Source organism: Monodelphis domestica, chromosome 1 (assembly GCF_027887165.1).
Source record: "Monodelphis domestica isolate mMonDom1 chromosome 1, mMonDom1.pri, whole genome shotgun sequence".
NCBI classification, from domain to species: Eukaryota; Metazoa; Chordata; class Mammalia; order Didelphimorphia; family Didelphidae; genus Monodelphis; species Monodelphis domestica.
The window spans coordinates 710,046,623-710,066,432 of NC_077227.1; the positions used below are offsets into that span (position 1 = coordinate 710,046,623).

At 36.9% G+C, this 19,810-nt stretch overlaps 1 long non-coding RNA gene across 2 annotated transcripts; it reads right to left on the bottom strand.

Moving 5' to 3' along the window:
* Positions 1-2,799: 2,799 nt before the first annotated feature.
* Positions 2,800-10,662, bottom strand: LOC103094631 (uncharacterized). Of its 2 annotated transcripts, none has more exons than XR_001626253.2 (3): positions 10,593-10,662; positions 6,592-6,721; positions 2,800-2,954 (listed from the first exon to the last, which is right to left on the bottom strand). It is a non-coding gene; the product is annotated as an uncharacterized LOC103094631 (long non-coding RNA). The 2 variants fall into 2 exon arrangements; XR_001626254.2 differs by having other exon boundaries at positions 10,628-10,652.
* Positions 10,663-19,810: the final 9,148 nt, after the last annotated feature.

The window sequence follows — 19,810 nt, forward strand, 5'->3', positions numbered from 1 at the left end:
ATGATCATTAAGAAATATTTCTTAACTTGAATATCCTTTGAAGTATTTTGGCATGAGAAAGCCAGTATGCTTTGCAATAATGTGGAAGTTTGCACAGAGGCTTCCTTATAAAAGACTTAAAAACAAAGCCAATTACTCTTGTAACTACCTGAAACACTATTATAACTCTTTCTTTATATTTCTTGCTTGATAAAAGTAATTGTATGTGAAGCCTTAAATGTGTTCAAATTATATGGAGGTTACATTTTTTAACCAGTACTTGTAGACTTGTATTTTGTCCTGACATTCATCAAGCTTTTAATATTGATCCATTCATCCTCTTATAGTGCAAAATATGAAGATTTTAGTTTTTCAATGAATTGATTGCAAGAAGCTTTAAAATATGGGAACTTCTACACCCATTGTAGTATCTGGAACTGTTTTCTATATGATTCACCAAGTGTCATTTCAACCATCAATAACAATGGTTTTCCTTTCAAATAAAGCTTTGTGAACTTAGCAATTCTATATACATCCTTATTCAAGCAAGCTAGCCTTCTCATGTCACAAACATGGCTTTTTGGGGAAAAATTGTTTTGCTCATTAAAAGTTTCTAAATTTCTCTGGCTATCTTGCCAACCTAATTTTTTTTAATGAACCCTTTCAAAGAGTAGTTTTAATGTTTAAGTTTCATGTTCTCTGCAACTAAGGTTTTCAAACAAGGCAAACTATTTTTTTCTTCTCCATCAGTAATAGAAATTTTAATTTCTATTTAATTCTAATTAATTCAATTGTAAATATATTGTCTTTTCTGAATTGGCCCCTTTATGTTTCTGAATTTCTTCTACTTAAATTATCTTTTGTTGACTTAACTAGTTTTGGTGATGTTAATGTTAATCTTACTTCCATTAACTTTAATTTTTATTTGTTTTTTATGAAATAAATGTATTTATGTGGGAATTATATTAAAAATACCCAATAATTTTGAGCATTACTTTGCATACTTCCTTAGAGTGTCTTGCACTATGGGTAGGAGAACTTGTCCTACTATTTAGAAAACTAAGTAATTTGGATAATATTGAAAATGGTGTCAGAACTACAGGTACATGCTGAAGTGAGCGGTTGTATGTTTGTAATGCCTTGGTCTTGAATTATGTCTAGGATGGAGAGTAACTATCAGAGTCATTGAATCAAAATTTCAGATTTGGAAGGGACTAGTGGCTAGCTCATCCAATTTGTGTCTGAAAAAAGAATTCTTTTTATAACATACTTGGCAAGGTGATATCTATTTAGATGTTTTTTTTGGAGACCTCAAGTGAGATCAGAATCATTCTCTAGGCACTCAATTACATGTAAAAATTGTTTTATTAATGTATTTATTTGCACATAACAGACACCTCCTTACTCCCACTCTAGTATCTTTTTTTTTAAATAGGCCAAACTTCTGCCATAAGAATGAGCAGAGTATGGGGGACAGCTGGGTGGCTCAGTGGATTGAGAGCCAGGCCTAGAGACGGGAGGTCCTAGGTTCAAATCTGCCCTCAGACACTTCCCAGCTGTGTGACTTTGGGCAAGTCACTTGACCCCTATTGCCTTAAAAAAAAAAGAATGAGCAGAGTATGTAACGTTTCACTCATTTCTTAATAGAGAAGAAGAAAGTATATTCTGAAATCAGTCAGCAGAGACCAACAATGCTTACTTTATTTGATCTGAATTCTACTGTTTTTTTTTTTCATTAATGGAGTCATTGTGTATATGGTTTTCCTTGTCTGTTTACTTCACTCTGCCTTAATCTTATAAGCATTCTCATCTTTCTCTGAACCCTTCATGATTATTATTTCTTGTGGTACAATAATATTCCATTGCATTCACATGTCGTATTTGTTTAGCCATTCCCCAACTGATGGACATCCACTTTGTATCCAGTAATTTTTGCTATCACAAATGTGCTTCTCTGAATATTTTGACATATATCTCACCTTTCTATTTTGACATCTTGGTCAAAGGGTATGATAATTTTAGTGATTTTTGCATAATAATTCCTAAATTATTCTTCAGAATAACTAGACCAACTCACAGATCCACTAAAATATATTTGTGTGCCTATCTTCTTGTAGCTCCTTCAATACTTATTGTATAATCTTTTGTCATCTTTTCCATTTTTCTTGGTGCCTGATGAAAGTTTAGAATTGTCTTCACTTTAATTACTCTTATTGTTAGTGATTTAGAGCCATTTTTCATATTGTGGTTAGCTTATAGTACTTCTGAAAATTTTGTATCCTTTGATCATTTATCCAAGGGGAATGGCACTTGCTTGTATATATTTGTTTATCCTTATGTCTTGGATATCAGATATCCAAAGATTTCATTTTAAATTGATAGCTTCCTATCTTATTCTAGTTGCATTTACTTTGTTAATGTAAAAGTTAATGCAAAAGATTTTTCATTTTAGGTGGTAACAATTGTCTATTTTCTCTCTTATGAGCTCTTCTCTTCCTTTTTCACTTTAGAATTTGCCCTCTAGCCATAGTTGTATGATAGGAAGGAGTATGTGTATACATCCCACTAGGTAGAAGAGTAAAAAACAAAACAAAACAAAAAAAAAACCTTCTCTCTGGTTGTCAGCTCTTCAGAACCAAGTGGCCTCATATTTATAGTACAGATTATCATGGATTTACCCTACCAGAATTAGTTTACTAGTCTTTCTCTCTGGCAAACCCTGCCTCTTCCTCTTTCTTTAAATCTGTGTTTCACTGTTCCCTATAACATTGTGATCTGAGTAGAATGGAGACACTTCCCCCAAATGAATGGGCAACATACTTAACTGTGTAGTCTTTTATATTTGGTATAGGATAAATGCATAATAACAATAAAAATTAATAATACCACATCTGCCATTTAGCTACACTCCGTCAGACTCTTCAAGATCCTGGCAGTTTCTAGATAGTGCATAAACCTCCGAAAATCCATGAGTCCTAGAAATGTACAGAAATGTTCAAAAAATGTAATTTTCTTTATATCTTAGGGTTGTTTGACTTTTAAGGTGACAAAGGAATGAAGATGCTATAGCACAGTTTGAAAAGTGAATTTTGATTCATGAATCTAACAGGGCTGGTCATCACATGAAGACTTAAACTCTGTAGGGACATTGGATCCAGGACTTCTCTGAGCACTGGGATCCTATGTAAATGGGAATTCCTACAGGCCATTTCATATCTTGTGATTGACCGGGACCTCTGGCTAATTCTCTTGGGTATCTAGCCCATGGTAGAGTAAGGACTCAATGCCTTTTTCATTATGCCCAGACTACTTCCCAGACATCACTATTCACCTACCAGCTTTCGCAGGCTCTTCCAGGCCAAGGACACCTTCATTCCCAGAGCCTTCTCCAGGACAAGCCATCAAAAGCTTCTCCTGTTCTGAGTCTTCTCAAGTCAATATGTTACTCATACTCTTGATTAAGTCTCTTCTTTTTGACCTCATTGTCCTTTGTTAGAAATAGCTATCCAATTTAGCGTTGAATAATCTCCAAATGTCTCTGGTTTAACTTGCAAATAAATTTGAGGCAGAACAAAAAAATGTCTAAGGGGTCATTGCTCTCTAGCACCGAGCCTGCACTTTTGCCTTTAGTGTGTATACTTGTCATTATATAAGCCTGGTTGCTTTCAGTTGTATTGTGGCTAGCAAAAAAAGCCTCAATCTTCCTACATGAAGCTCAAATATGCTCCCTTGATAGTGTGATTTATCCCACAAACATTCCTATGGATGGCAAAGAGCCTGGGGAAAGAACTGGGTTTGATGCTAATGGATAGCCAACTTTTCCTAGCATCAATAAGGTAGCTCATTGGAATGGCTAAAGTACTCTGATGAGGAGTTGGGGGATCTTCAAATCTTTTAAGGCTTAGTTATCTGAGGGTACATGGCTCATTTTCAAAGCAGAGATGGAAGCCATGTGCTGAGTTCAGTGAATAAACAAGCTTTATGGAAAGAAAGAACATAAAGATAGTTGTGATGATTCTGGTCTATCAACTATTACTCATTTGTGTGAATTTTTGGCAAATGCTATAACTCTTCTGGGCTTCATTTTTCTTTTCTATTAAATAAGTGGGTTAGATTAGATCAGAGATTCTTAACCCTTTTTTGTATTCTAGACCCCTTTTGGCAATTTGGTAGAACCTCTGGACCCCTTTGATTAATTAAAGAATAATGTTCTTAAATACATAAATTAAATAATAGGATTACAAAGAAAACCAATTATGGTAAAATATAAAATATATAAAATATTTTTAAAGAAACAAGTTTATTGTTCTCAGGTTAAGAACTCTTTGATTAGATTATTTATAGAATTACACCTCATTCCCTAAACTCTATTAATCATATTTTAAAATTGATGAGATCACTCAAGAAGCCCCCAGGTGAATAATCTTCTAAAATCCTATGGAGTATTCAGGAAGGATAAGCATCTCTGGTGTGAGGGTTTGCTAAGCTCTTTTCAGGGCTGCCCATCCATCCACCTTTGGTGTCTACTAACCCAATTCTCACATGTGATTCCAAGAAGCTATAGTTTGTGCAGTAGCCACACCCTGGTAAAACTGTTTTAGCAGATAGGCTAAACCAGGTTGAAGGTAACCAATAGATCCCAAACCCATTGGTGAGTTAGGGTTAGTCTAACCCAATCATGTGAAGATCTTTCCCAGAGGAATGGGCAGATAAGAAAAATTTGTTCCAATGGCCATGAAGGTGGTTGAAACAGATTCTGTGGAGCGCTTAGAGCTTGCTCAGACATAGAAGTTACCAAAGTCATCTACTGCACCCTGGACCATCATTAGCCATGTGTACTTTTATCTTGCTACTGGACTTTAGTGAATCTAGAAGAGAGAGTGAGGCTTGATGACTTGGTTCAATTATGTCTCACTTAAATCCAATTCATATACACATCAAGACATTGCCCCATCCAACATTTATAATTTTACTTTGTTATTATTTCACTATTTTACCTATCTTGAGTCCTATGGTGATGGATGAGTGATGAAACAGTAAGTATGGATATACTAGGAACTGTACTCACAAATCTACACATAGGCAGCCCAGAGTGTAGGGTAATCTTCTCACTAGACTAAAGTAGCAGAAGGATTTGACAGCTTTCTGGGTATCTGAGCAGCTCTTTTTTTTTAAAAAGGCAACACCACTCACCTTCTGGAGTGAGGAAGGTGAAAAGGTACCCTAAAATTTTATGTTTCATCCAACCTTAGACTGCTTACTGCTATAGGTCAAAACATGACTGACAAATGAAGGTCAACTTACTGAAGTTGGGGCGGAATACATACTTTTCTGGGGTGGTCACCATGATGATGAGTGCTGTAAACTTGGTGTAGGTTTTGCAATATGATCTAATCTAATCAATAAACTTATGTGCCTCCCAAAAGGAGTGAATGAGAGTCTTAGGACAATGTGACTGCCACATGCAGGAAAGTGACCATCATCATCAGTGTGTATGTTTCCTTATTATGATGAACTGTGATGAGTTCAAATAAACATTTTAAGAAGACCTGGAAACCTTCATCACATATGTGCCAAAAGAGGACAAGTTTGTAATTCTAGGTGACTACTAGTAGAGTAGTTATAGACTATCAGACAGTAGGGAATCTTTGGGAGGAATGGAGTCAGAACCAACAACAATGGTCACTTACTATGGAAAACTTGTGTTTCTCATGCCCTTTTTTATCACCAATATTATCTTCTACTTAGCTTTGTTGGGGGATGCACCCTTATAGCAAATAGTGTCATTTAATAGACTACTTCATTGTAAGAAGAAGAAGCAGGCAGGATGTGAGAGTAATGAAGACCATGTGTGTCAAAGAGTGCTGGACTGATAACAGACTTATCCTCACCAAGATAAATATTCACATTTAATAAAAGCACTGGCCCAAAGACAAGATGACTGTCAGAAGAGTCAACTACAGTCAATAGATTACAGTGCTTCTTTGTGGGTGAACAATTTGTTGCTGACCCTGTGGGGTAGCTGAGTAAATACACATTTAGTGACAGTGGAGCAGAAAAGGAGTGGGTATCTTTCAGAGATTTTGTGTACAGCACCACATTTGCTCATCTGGGCCATGGTAATGTATGGCCTGAAATGGAACACTCATAAATATCAGGACAAATTTCATTAAAATGATGGGGAAATTCAAAAGTTGCTAAACAAAAAATGAGAACACCACAGGGTTTACCCGCTAGACAGTTCATCTGACTCTAAATTAGGCAGTGTTTAACTCTATCACAAGTAAAATGCAAGTAAAGCTTAAAGAGATATAGGATTCTTAGCTCAGTAAGAAGGTAGATGAAATTGTTTTATGCTCATAGCAATAATTCAAAGTGCTATTTCAAAGAAACTATGTGCCAAGACCTCTGGAGCATTGCAACTAGTAAGCAGTGATAGATCCAAATGATCAGTGATAAGGACTGGAGAGATGGGCTGAATACTTCCAAAGTTCAGGAACTAGCATCAGCTAATGCCCATATACCTCAGGTTGAAGTCAATCCTTCTCTAGTCAAAATTCCAAATGAAAAAGAGTATTTAATGATATTAGGCTCACTTGTCTGGCAAAGTACCTGGTGCTGATTCTATCCCAGAAGAGATTTACAAGGTAGGGAATCCACTGCTCATATGGAAGCTGACTGAGATCTTCAGAGTTATAAGGCAAGAGAAGTTATTACCCAGGAGGGCAAGATGCTTCCATGTCTAAGAATATAATAAAAATAAATAAACTTATAAAAGGATGCTTCCATGTCCATTTCTATAAAGGAAAAAGAAATAGGTTATCCTGTGACAATCACAGGGGAGTCTCTCAGTTATTGCTTGCAAGATATTTGTCAGAGGCTTCCTTTCACCTGAAAGAGAGCCATCTACCCAAGAACCAGGGTAGCTTCAGAAAAGGGTCAACGAATGGTCAACGTGGTGGTTGCTGCCTGACAAAACTCCAGCAGAAAAGCCAGGATCAGAACATAGGTCTATAAACATTTGTTGAGCTGATCAAAGGCCTTTGATGCTATCAGTTGTGAGGGTTTGTGCAAGGTCATGGCAAAATCTGGTTATCTGGAGAAATTTATCAATATTGTATGACAGTAGGGGGCATTTAGGTGGCTCAGTGGATTGAGAGCCAGGCCTAGAATTGGTAGATCCTGGATTAAAATATAGCCACATATATACTTCCTAGCTTTGTGATGTTGGGCAAGTCACTTAACCCTCATTACCTAGCTCTTACTACTCTTCTTACCGAAATCAAATACAGCATTGAGTCCAAAACAAAAGGTAAGGGTTTAAAAAATATTGTATGACAGCTCCATAATGGTATGCTTGCCTGGGTTCTGGATAATGGACAATGCTCTTGTACTTTCCCAGCCACCAATGGGATGATGTAGGGCTGTGTGCTTGTGCATGATGTTTCTAGTGATGTTGACATATATCTTCAATAAGGATGAAAATAGCATTGAGGTCAGCTATAGCACCTATGATAAATTATTTAACTTGAAAAGGCTACAAGCTAAGACTAAAGTGGAGGGAGAATTGGTACATGATTTTCTTGTTCATAGATGGTTATTCATTCAATGCAGCCTCTGAGGCTGAGATGCAATAGAGTGTGGATTGATGTCTGACACTTGTGCCAACATTGACCTGACAGTCAACACCAAAGAAAATAGAGGTTCTCCACTAGCTAGCACCCCATCATCCATATATGGAACCATTAGTTTCACTAACTGGAGAAATTTTGAATTGTGGAAAAGTTTACTTATCTTGGCATATTCATACTTTCCAGGGATGTCCACATATATATGCCTCCGAGGGAAGGTATGAAAGAAAAGAGGTATTAGGCTGCATACCAAACCGAAGGTCTACAGAATTATTCTACTGATTTTATTGTTGTATGCATGTGAAACCTGGACAGTCTACCAGTGTCATACAAGAAAGTGGATCCATTTCCATTTGTGTCTTAGAGAGATTCTGAAGATTACCAGGCAAGATAAAGTGCTGGACATTGAGGTCCTCTCTTGAGCTGAACTCCAAGCTTTCAAACTGCAGAGAGTGTAACTTCTATGGGCTGGCTACATAGCTTGAATGCTAAATGCATATGGTGAACTTGCACAAGGAAAGAGCTCACACAGAAATCAGAAAAAGTGGCACAAGGACTCTGAAGAACTTTGGTATAGATTGCAAGACATGGGAGATACTGACACAGGACTGTCCACCATGCCTGTTTACATTAAAGATGGCACCGTGCTCTATGAGCAAAAGCAGAATCGCAGCAGTATGTAGGAAATATGAGATGCAAAATCTAGAAACATCTCCATCCCAAATGTTTTTGGTCCAAACTGTGGTAGACTTTGAGAACTTGATTTGGCTTCATTAGCAACAGTTGGACCTGATGTAAGTTGACCTCAGCATCACAATGTCATTGATCCTCTTCAAATACAAAGGATAGATAATGTTATGGTCAGCAACAACAAGAACAACAAACAACAACACTAATTCTTCTCTTCCTTTAGAAGAGGTGTCACAGCTCACTTACAATTTAGTGGCTGGGGCCAAGATACAATTCAGGTGGGTAAAACATTTCCAGCAACATTTCTTTGTCAAGTCCCACCTTTTACCACTCCATTTTTCTCTCCTGTCTCCCCTACCACATTCTCCCCTCTTCCCCCTATTTCAGGAAGCTATGACAGCTTTCTTACTTGCCTGCTTCTATCAGCTGTCTTCTCAACTAATTGTCCTTGATGTTTGCTTTTAGTGAAGTTAGGATTGAATGAATTATATTCTCTCTTCTCTGCCTCAGTGCTCAGTCAGGCACTACTGACCATGTCAGGAAAAACACTTTGTACTCTTTTCCATTGACCTTTTTATCTCCCTTTATCTCTGTTGGTGACCATACAAAGCCCCAAGAAAGAACTAGAAGCACTCAAGAAGGAAGGGTTGTAAACCCTACCATGGCAGTAAAGACTCATGTACCCATTACACTATTTAAGCAGTTTCTTTATTGCCCCTCTTACTGGAAATAACTAGGCAAATCAGAATACAGCTATCTTTGTATTTCCATCCAAGTCCTGAAAGGCAGCACTTTGATTTTCTTGATTATCTCTGTGAAATTTTAATTAGAAAGATATAGCAATATAGCAAAAAGAAAATGCAGAGTCATAAAATTATAAAAATAATACTTGAAATAATTCTCAATTTCTGTTTGGCAAAATCTGATCTACTGCAGAAATCATTAGAGTGATAAAGTCCAACTTATGCTAGTAAATTTGACTAAAAGCCAGGAGCAACACAGTCAGGACACTTATGCTCATATTTAAATTACTCAAGTGCCTAATTGTATAATTTCAGTTTCAATTACCGAGTGCCCCGGCTTTTCAAATGAGCCCTGTGAGTATTGGCTGCACAGTGTTGTTATTAAAGTTGAAAATTTGCTATTATGGCTTACAGGATTATTGCAGTGTTGTTGGCATATGTCTTGTTTAATAAATAGATTTAATTGTGCATGTAATTTGGCAATTTAATAATGATCTATTTTACAGAAATGCGAGAATGGTTTCATTTATCTTTTCTTGGAACAAAGCAAAATAGCTTCTCAATAAATTTTTCTAAGGAAACATTTTCTTATTCTGAATGCTTCTAAAATGCTTCTTCATAGGTGAACTTTTCTAATTCACAAGAGAAATTCAAGTGAGACATTTATTCCTCTTCTTCCCCCATCCCCACCATATTAAACAATATTCACTAGTTAATAAACAATATGTGTAATGATTTCTGTTTCTTTTTTCTTTTTTTGTCCCATGATATTAAGTTTGTCAGTCTTGCTTTATACCTTAGATGAGTGTACTTCTCTAAGACAAAAGTCTTCCTTTAGATCTGAGTATATAGATGCTATTAATGTTAATGGAAGCTATATATGTTCATCATGAGACAGGAATGTCCCTTGAGCTTTTTGTGAATTACCTTGGGCAGGATCTTCTGTATGGTATATATTAGGCATGTTTCCATTAACTGTGGCTCTTAGATATGAAATTCCAGGAAAAAATCCCAACTCTCCATTTTGACTCTTAGGATAAAAGGTTTTGAAATTTTTGTACCAGTATGGAATTTCTCTGCTAAGAAGCACTAATAATCTTTTATTTATCTATCACTTTATACTTTTCAAAGTGTTTTCCCATAAATCATTTTGAATTATCCCTCCAATCATCCTTTAAGGTTGATGGGACATATGCTGTTAACAGTTATTCTTGTCAGTCACATGAAGAAACTGAGGTACAAAAATGATTTGTTCAAGGTCATGTATCTGATTATAATCCAATCCAATCCAAGTTGAAATTTAGGACTCTTAACTTCTCCAAATTTTCTACACCATATCAGGGGTATACGAATTGTTTAGGGAGGACTTGCACCTTTGGTGTGAGGGCTTGCCAAGGCCCTTTTAGGGCTGTTTATGGTATCCTTTGGTGTCCACCTGCCACTCAACTCTCTCTTGTGAATCTAAGAAATGGTAGCGTGCATAAGAGTCACATCCTGGTAAAACCATCTTGGCAGATGGGCTAAATCAGATTGAGGGTAACTGACATACCTCAAACCTGTCTGTGAGTTAGGAGAGATGCTTACCCCAAGCATGAGATGACATTCCCTGGAAGAATAGGTGAATGAGAACAATTTGTTCCAAAGGTCATAAAGGCAGCTGAAGCAGGCATTGTGAAGTGCTTAGAACTTGGTTACCCATCAAAGGTGTCAAATTCATCCACTGCATCCCAGGTTTTTGCCAGTTGTCCCGACTTTTGTCTTGTTACTGGATTTCAATGACTCTGGAAGAGAGAGTGAAACTGATGATTTTGTGTAATTCTGCCTTACTTAAATCCAATTCATTTGCAAGTCAAGATATCACCCTTGTGAAGTCATTAGTCCTCTTTGAAAACGAAGAACAAATAACATTATAAATCAGGAATAAACTGTCCATATTTTTAAAAATTTGAATTTTGGGAGTGTCTGGTATATGTATGGAAATTATTAATAGTATCCCAGATGAGTATATAATTTGTAATTAGTAGCATTCTACATGAGACCCATTCAACATGCAACAAACATTTTTTGCTTCTCATTTTGGCAATGATCATATGTGTTATAGTGGTTAGATAGTCAGCCTTGGAGTCTGGAAAATCTCTATTAAGATTCTGCTTCTGACACATAATGATGGAGCCAGGCAAGTCATTTAACCTCTTGCATACCAAGCAGTTCTCTAAAATTAAAAGTTTATTCTTTCATCTTATAAGCATCTATTAAATATGTAATAATAATAATAATAGCTAGCATTTATATAACAACTATTAAGCACTAAGCACTCTGTGCTTTATAAATATTATTTAATTTGATCATTTCAAGGATCCTAGAAAATAGGTGCTGTTATTATCCCCATTTTATAGTTGAGGAAATTAAGGTTAAATAACTTGTCCAGGATCATACATTTAGTAAGTGTCTGAGGGTAGATTTGAACTCAGATCTTTCTGACTCTAGGGTTAGTGCTTTATCTAATGTACCAGCTAGTTACCTACACTGTGCTAGATTCTGATGATAGACCAAAATGAAATTATCCCTGCCCTCAAGGAGCTTATATATTCCATTGGTGGAAAATAACAGTACAAAGAGAGTAATTGTTGTTATTTAGTCATTTTCAATTGTGTTTGACTCTTTATGACCCCCTTTGTTTTCTTGGCAAAGATACATGAGTGGTTTGCCATGTACTTCTCCAGCTCATTTTACCAATAAGAAACAAACAGGGTTAAGTGGCTCAGAGTGCTGAGATTAGAGTCAAGAAGCATCATCTCCCTGAATTCAAATATGGCTTTACTAGCAAGGCATCTGTTTACCATGATCCATTGGATAAGGAAATGGCAAACTATTTGAATATTTTTGCCAAAAAACTCCATGGACAGCATGGTCCAAGGGGTCACAAGAGTCAGACATGACTGAAAACCAACAACAAAGCTTTATATACAAGATTTTACTTTCCATAAAAGCTTAGTTCCACAACGATCACACAAACATCAAATAACAAGCATTTATCCAAGTTCTTATGAAAACAGACATCAGAGAAAGTAAGCATTTGTGAGAATATAACCAGACGTAATATAGATTGAAGGAACTCTTTCATAGGAAGTGAACTATCTCAGCTCAAGCAAGAGAGTCCCAGATCTTATCCAAGAGAAAAATTCCCTGATCTCTAGTACAGCAAGCTGAGGATAGGGACGTGATTGGAGACTCTTTACATGCTAGCTTCTTCCAAGAGTCTTTCTTTCTCTGTAGTGACTTGAAGAGAAATTGGAATAACCTATCTTCTTTCTCAAAACGAAATGACAGAAGAACCTGAAAAGTCTGGAGTCAGAATCTCTATTCTCCTATTCTAATTCAGTCCTAGGCTGCTCCAAAGCTTGAAGTATTGTTTTCCACGAAATGAGGAGAGGTACTCATACTTATAGGCTTTGGGTCTCAGGTTACACAATAACAACAACAATAATAATAATAATAGTTTACTACATAGTCCATTATGGTTACAAAGAATTTTATACCTATTATTTAAGTTGATATATGCCATGGTATAGTGAATAGAGAGTGCTGGACACTGAGTCAAAGGTCCTGCTTCTGACATTTATTAGCTATGGGACCTTAGTCATGTAATCTCTGTAAGGTTTAGTTCCCTCATCTGTAAAGTAAGGTTAGACTTGATGACCTATAGGTGATGTAATTGTATTCCATATAACTTATAACTTTGTTATTTTGGGGGGAAGTAGGGCCCCAAATTCTATATCCAAGACTTAATGACTTTCCCACCAAATATCAGTTCCACAATGAATACACAGAGAGAATAGCAAAGAAGCTATTTATCCAAATCATTTGTTGTTTTTCAGTTGTTCAGTTATGTCAAATTTTTCATATTCCCATAGTATTCCAGGTCCTTCTATCTTCCACTGTCTCCTGAACATGTCCAAGCTCATGTTGATTGTTTCCAGAACACTATCCATCTTGTCTTCTGCTGTTTCCTTCTTTTGCCTTCTATTTTTCCCAACATCAAGATCTTTTCCAATGAGTCTTGTCTTCTCATTATGTAGCTCAAGTAATTAAGCTTCATCTTCAATATTTATTCTTCCAGTGAATAGTCTGAATTAATTCCTTTTAAGTTTTGATTGACTTGATCTTCTTGATCTCCAAGGGACTTCCAAAAGTCTAGCCAAACAGAATTCTGAGATGATATACATAGGCAAATATAAACCAGATAATACAGAGTGAAGTATTTTTCCCTTTGGGAGATAACTCAGCTCAACCAAGAGAGTATCATAGATCTCACCCAAGGGGAAACTCCTCAAAGTATTTGAAGTAGCAAGTTGGGAATAGGGACATGATGGAGACTACCATCTCCATTTTGCCTGAAGTGGGATTGGACTCTTCCATCTTCTCTCTCAAAGTTAGAAAAAGAAGAAGCTGAAGCATTTGAAGGACTCTCTAGGGCAGAGTCCCAAAGGACTCTCTTGTCTCTTAAAGGACTGAAGCATTCTCTCCTTTGGCCAAATTTGCCCCACCCCTCACACAGGGCATTTATCTTTACCAATAAGAAAAGAGTTCTGTATCAATGGACTTTGAGATTGGGGTTATATGTGTGTGTGTGTGTGTGTGTGTGTGTGTGTGTGTGTGTGTGTGTGTGTATCTACATATCTCCATAGCTATCCATTCATATTTCAGATGCCAAAGGTACAAGGGAGGCAATGTGACAATAAGGGTAGAGTGTCAGATTTAGGTTCTAGGAATCTGGGTTCAAATACTGGCATTGCTATACCTGAGTGACCTTGACATAACCTATTTGGGTCTCATTTTTCTTAGTCTGTAAAGTGAGGGGTTGGATTAGATGGCTATTCAGGTCCATTTCAGCTCTAAATACGGGCTCCTACAACTTTATTATTTAAAAGACTCTTTAAAAAAGCAAATATTTTTATAATGTGATTTCTTAGTCCCTAATTTATCTTTGTTGTTGTTGTTGTTAGGACTTTGTACTCTATGCATTTATACTACTCATAACAATAGTGCTAATATTCTTTTGAATGCAATATATATTCTTCATAGCAACTGAGGGAGATCTTGTTGCTACAGCAAGCTATCATCTCCAAGGAATTCCGTGTCAGGTGTCTGAGGTTCACTTTCAGGCCTGTATCTAGAGACCTTCAGCAGTGTCCTGCAGGTTTTAAATGTCCAAAAAAGGATAACAAAACCTTTTGCATCTGGAAGCATGCATTATTAAAACTGGCATTTGAAAACATCCTAAATTTCTGGTGGCCCTTATAAATCTGAATGTGGGCAGCCCTAAGTGGATCCATTAAAAATGTTCTAAAAATAAAACAGAGCAGACTAATTTAAAAATGCCTGACTAATTCTCTGTGCCTTCCAAGAGGTCTGCTTCTAGCAGACCACCTTGTGTAAACAGTTGTCATTGGTGACTGCAAGGAAGGAACAGAGATTCTACATCAGAGATGGTGAAGGTGAACCAAAAGTACTTGCCACTATCATCCAGGTATTCGTTTTCTCTACAAATAATGCAATCATTGTTCATGAATATGGCCTAAGAGTTTTCTATGCAAGTTGTGGGAAAGAAGAGAAGAGGAGAGAAGATAAGGTAAGGAAGAGGAAGGAAGAGAAAGGGGGAGAAGAGGAAAAGGGAGGAGGGAGGAGAGGAGCATGTAGAGAGGGGATGAGAGGAGAGAAGAGCAGAAGATGGAAGGAAGAGAAGAGGGGGAGGAGGTGGGAGGAGAAGAAAAAAGGAGGAGAAGAGGAAAAGAATGAAGAGAGGAGAAGCAGAAGAAGGAAGAGGGGAGCAAATGGGAGAGGGGAAGAGGCAGGATGAAGGGAATGTAGAAGAAGAGAGAATCTCAATTTCATAATATTGGATTGAGCTATAAAGTGTGTGAGTCTAACATGTAGAAGAGGCAGAAGTTTTTGTAGTCCTGGTCTTATGTTCAAATAATAAGGGACATGGAGAGTGGGGTATATGTGAGGGATGGGGGAAATGTTGGTCAAGAGATTTTTTTTTCCTGATCATTTCTGGACCATTTTAACTTAAAAAAAAAAAGTAATGTGTGGCTCAAAGCCTGTTTGCATATGATTCTCCTCATTGGTGGGGATTGATTACTCAATGTTCTAGATCTGCATGAGGGGTGGAGCTGGTGAGAGTTTGAGAGAAAAGAAATGCTGGTTTAATGATAACCAGCTTAAGAGAGACAATATAGTGTTGCACTCTCTTCAGGTTCCTGAAGGGTGAGAGACCCTGAGAAGAGGATGACATGTAAAGGAGCTGCCACCTCAATCATATATATCCTCTCTCTCATTTTCTCTAGAAATTAGAAGCCAGATCAGCATTTCTCTTCTCTCAAGTTCCAACCAACTCTACTGCTCATGCAGTCCTGAAGCACTGAGTAATCACTTACTCCCCACCAATGAGGAGAGTCTTCTACAAGTGGGTTTTGAGTTACATATTCCATCAACTTCCTAGAAATGTCTGAAACCACTCTATTCACTGACTTAGGAGAGAAGTTGGAAGTGGAATTTCCATTTGTTTCCATAGATGCTATAGGGTTAGCACAATAGGAGATCACAGGGATTGTTACTGCACAAAGGTGAGAAAACAAATATGAACAAGCACTAATTCAATCTGAAGAATATGTGTCTGGACAGCAGGGGACACTGCAAAAGTTTTGTTGGTAAGGGTCCATCATGCTATGCATGGTTCTCTCTCTCTCTCTCTCTCTCTCTCTCTCTCTCTCTCTCTCTCTCTCTCTCTCTCTCTCTCTCTCTCTCTCTCTCATTTTCTTTCTCCTCTTTTGGATATTTTGTTTCAGAGACTAGGATATGACTAGTATGTTATTAATATGTAATTTTTAGGACTCTTCCTTTTGGTCCAATCCCATACACATTTCTTTACACTAATGAATTTTCAGAAAATTTCTAATTAAAAAATTTAAAAACATCCTATTTTAACAGCAGATATGTTGGGATGGCTTGATCATCCAGTGTTGGTGAGGAATTTCTTTAAAGGGGACCTGAGAAGTCTGAGTAAGGCCAGACTTAAGGGAAATGGAATAGGTGGCCATTGCTATGATAGGATTTGAAGGAGATTGGGAAGACAATCTTGCCCTAAAACATTTCTTCTGAGCTTCCATGGCACTTGGAATTTTAACCTTCCTTTCAGAGTAAGGCATTGTCAGTCTTAAGAACCCATTGTTGAAATGTAGTTACTCCTAGAACGGGGAGCACGTTAAACTTATTATCAGACCTTAAGATTTTTAAAGAAAGTTTTATTGTCTTCTTATGTTTTTATTCTATAGTCATATTCCTTTATCTGGTACCATCCCCATTTAACTTTTCATTGTAATAAAGGAAAATATTTAAGTAAACCCAACTTTGTGTAGTCTAGGTCTGACAGTATATCACAGTTCACATCCCTGGACCCCTGCCTCTCTCTATAGGAGAGGGACTAAGATTGGCCATTATGACTAATTGGAGTTTACTTTTAGGATTCTTTTTGTTTACGCTACAGCATTATAGCCATCTCGTATATTGGTCTCCTGGTTTTTTTAGTTACCTGATTTTGTATTAGCCTTTTCATCTTTCTCTGAATATTCATGGTTCCTTACAGCATCAGCTTTTAACATTTCAGTGTGAATGAGGTTATCAGATTATCTAACTTCATACATTTTTGCAGAAAATTGGTCAGGAACAGGATTACTTGGGAAAATTGTGAAAGGACAGAGAGTGCAATCCTAGATTTGTAATGAGGTACCCAGGGAAGATGGATCTGAGTGGGACTTTTCAGTGGGAGTCTTTGCAAAGGTCATTGGGTACCTTGATGGAGGAGTGTAACAAAATACTGTGAAAGGAGGAAATGACTTCAAGGGATAGTGGTGGTAAGATCTACCATTAGGCACAAGACCAGCTTTGGTTTGGGGGCATTTACTTTGATCAGTAGAGGAGAGAGGGATTTCTTTGTGGATTGGCACCTTACTCATTAATGTTGATCAAATAGCTTCAAAGAATTAATGCATTTAATTGGTTCAAACAAGAAAGAATAGATTTAATTTGAATTCATGCTGTTTCTCCTCCTCCAGTCAAACTAGTAGACAATCAAAAAGGATGTTAATGAAGTCAGTTCTTAATTATCACACTAATCACACTAATAAAAGGGAACAATGGAAGGGATAAGCCAAAGAAATGGGAAATCTAAAAAAAATTGATATTTTGGAGATATAAGTTTTTTGTTCACATGTTTATTTCTAGTTGCGTTTTGTGTAGACTACTCAATACTAAAATTAGTTAACATTCTCTGAGCACACATCAGTAACTAATGATAAAAGTGAATGGCTCAGAAGTACATGGTAGAGAAAGACAATCTGGAATAAAAGATTTGTTGAGGATAATCTAAAAAGTAATACAAAGAATCGATTATACTTTCTATTATGGGATAGCTAGGGGACAGTGGATAGAGGGCTGGGCTTGGAGTTAGGAAGATCTGAATTCAAATGTGGCTTTGGACACTTAATAACTGTGTGACCCTGGGTGAGTCATTTAACCTCATTGCCTTGATTTTCTCATCTTTAAAATGCCCTGGAGAAGAAAGTGGTGAACTATTGTAATATCTGCCAGAAAAACTGGGTCACAAAGAGTCAGACACAAATGAAATAACTGAACAACAAAATTTTCTATACTGTTGTTTCTATTATTGATATGAGTAACGAAGATTATGAATCTCTTTTCTGCCGCTTAACTCTTGTGGAAGCTTTCTTTCCTGATCTCACCTCCAGCTACTAGTGCCTCATCTCAAAATTACCTTGTATTTATTTTGTAAATTTTGTGTATATACCTATTCAGTGTTTGTGTTGTCTCTTCTGGCCAGATGGAAAGCTACTTAAGCAAAGGTAATATTTCACTTTTGTCTTTATATCTCCAGCACTCACAAAATGCCTGGTATATAGCCAATACTTAAATGCTAGATAATTATAAGCATTTAACATGTTCTAGGTAATGTGCTAAGTGCTGGAGATACAAATAAAGGCAAAATTATGGTCTCTTCTCTGAAAGAGTTTCAATTTCATTGAGGAAGACAACATGAAAATAACTGTACACATGAGATAGGTGCTACTAATTTCTTTTGCATAATAATTGGTGTGGAATGCTTTTCTGTTAATGTGCTTAGGTAGACTGCCTCCCTCTTTCGTTCACCCTCCTTCTTTCCCTCCCCTCCCATCTCTTTCCTTTATCTTCCTTCCATTACCTTTCACATTAGAATCAATACTGTGTATTGGTTCCCAGGCAGAAAAGAGGTAAGGCTAAGCAATGGGGGTTAAGTGACTTGTCCAGGCTCACACAGTTAGGAAGTGTGTGAGGTCAGATTTGAACTGAGGACTTTCTGTCCCTAGGCCTGGGTTTCAATCCACTGAGCAACCCAGCTACCCTGCTTCTTTTTCTTCTTCTTTTTGATTTTAGATATTTATATAGTCCTTAGAAAATGTTTTTTTCTTTGAGTCTCTTTATGGAATAGATTATCAGCATTTTTTTAATGTTGGATGGGAATTCCTTTGATTAACCTACCATTCCATCTTTAGTTAATGCTCCCTGCTATGATTTTTAATTACTTCCTTTTATTGTTTCCTCTTGCAAATTTTTCTTTACCTCTCCCTTCCCTTCTTTCCAAAAAGAAGAAAGTTGTGAAAGAAGAGTGTGTATAACATTGGCAATCTTTAGTGGACACTACTTTTTTCTGCTTTTTTTTTTTGCTTCTCTTACCCATCCTTCTCCTCAACCTTTAATCCTTCAATCACAGGTTTTTGCTCTTTCTTTTCTTTGTTTCTTTCTCCCTCTTTATGACCTAACTCTAACATTGGCATTTATTCGTGTATGACTAATTCTTTGTTCATTTTACCCTATTAAACTCTCTTCTCTCCTTTCCCTATTCCTCTTTATTTCCTTATAGAATTTAATGTATTTCAACATCCATTCTGTGTGTGTGTGTGTGAGTGTGTGAGAGAGAGAGAGACAGAGAGAGATAGAGAGAGACAGATACCCCCACACACAAACACACAGACACAGAGAGAGACAGAGAGACAAAGAGAGGGGAGAGAGAGAGAGAGAACTAGAGAGGAGAGAGATAGAGAGAGACAGAGATAGAGAGAGAAAGTTTGACTCCTTTCACCTTTTCTATCTGGTTCAGGTGAAGCTGAGATTCTTGTGGTTCCTGTTCCTCCATCCTTTTCTCCATGTTTGAGTACTCTTCATTTGCATACTTCAGTTATGTGAGATAGATAGTGAGTTTCCTCTCATTCCTCCTCTTTCTTTCCTTTAATAGGTTATTTTATCCATAGATGGTTCTGTTAGTCTTATATAACTCCTAGATCCTGAAGGCATGCTTGCTTTGTTTTCACTGTTAAAATATAAGTGGCTCATCATCTTTCAGTTCCTTAACAATTCTTTTCAGCCTCCTCTTAACTTTTATGTGTTCATTTTAAGTCTTGTACTCAGCTCTGGTCTTTTCATCAGAAATGTTAGGAATTTTTCTATTCTATTAAAAAATTCCCCCCTGCCCAGTAGGATTATATACTAAGCTTTGTAAGGTAAGTTTTTCTTTTCTCTAAGCCTGCATTATTTTGTCTTTTGAAATATTGTATTCCTAGCTTTCCTCTTCTTTTTAGTTATAGTTTCCAAGTCTTGTGTGATTCTGACTATAGTTCCTTTGTATTTTAACTCTTTCTTTCCAATTGTTTG